Source organism: Centruroides vittatus, unplaced genomic scaffold (genome assembly GCF_030686945.1).
Source record: "Centruroides vittatus isolate TY-2023 unplaced genomic scaffold, ASM3068694v2 contig_754, whole genome shotgun sequence".
Taxonomy (NCBI): Eukaryota; Metazoa; Arthropoda; class Arachnida; order Scorpiones; family Buthidae; genus Centruroides; species Centruroides vittatus.
In genome coordinates, this window is record NW_027122490.1 from 4,178,367 (window position 1) to 4,179,709 (window position 1,343).

Below are 1,343 nucleotides of genomic sequence, written 5' to 3' on the forward strand. Positions count from 1 at the left end.
GTAAGTTTCTATTAAAAAGAATTTCGAAAATATTTAAATTTAACTTTTCAATATCAAATTTATATTCATTTATGTAAAACGATGCATTTTTTTAACTTTAAAAAAAACTATTAAATTTATTTAATGAGAATTTTAACTTCATTTTATATAACTTTTCAGATTAAAAATTATGAAAAAAATAATAATAATAGGCTCAGAGATGAGAAATTCAGAAGTTCGAAAGAATTTCTGAAATGAAGTGTAATGCTTCCTGCACACTCAGGAAACTTGTGCCCACTTCAGTTCCAACACAAATGGAGTCGGATCTCCTCGAATGCCTTGTGACAAGTGAAATTTTCGACAATGGACTGACTCAAGCTATACAAAAAACATAATAATAAAAAAAATAAATCATATTGTGTCAGTTGAGCTCAACATTTTTTGGCATTTTGTAAAAATTCATTCACAAAAAAAATTAAAAAAAAGAAAAATATATCTATATAAATATATAAAAATATAGAAAGATATAAAATAGCTTATGACAGAAAACAACAACAAAAAAAAAGAAGTGTTATATACAGTAAAACTGTTAATAGACTTATTGCAATTTTCATTACAAAAAAAGAAAAACAATGTTTAATATCTGCAAACACCGGAAAAAAAGTGGGGAGATTTTTAAGTTTTTGCATTTTTTAAAAAAACTCAAAATATGTAATTGTTTTATGGTATTATTAATAAGTATCAAACTTTATAAGACATCAAACCTTCAATTTCTGAAGGAAAATAAAACCAATTTTATTCATTAAATGTTATTTGAATAAAATCTTATGTATTATATGATAACAAGGAGATTTTACAATCGTTCTTTTCGAACATTAATGTATTTAATACATTCGAAAAATTTAATTCACTTGAAAATTTTCTAAAAAAACAATATTTCATAAAATGCTTTGTAATAAAATTTAACTTTAGCTAATTAGAAATAAAATTTTATGCAAAAACCGATATTTTAAAAATATTTTATTATACATAGCTATTATATAAGATAACAGAACCTTTTAATTTTAATATATTTTAAAATAGAAAAAAATATATATATATCTAAAAAGTGGAATAAAGTATAATACTATATAGCATTATACTTAGATAAATATACAGAATATATACATAAATTTTAATTCATTTGTTCTCTTTAGACATCAATATTCTTAATTGTTTTTAGATATTTATGTTGGCTGCACTTTATATCGTTAAATAATAAAACAGCATCGAACACAGGAAAAGAAAAAAAAACAAAATTGTAATCAATATTATTGTTTCCTTGTGCCAAATGCTTTCTAATTAAATGCTTTTCCTCCCCTCTT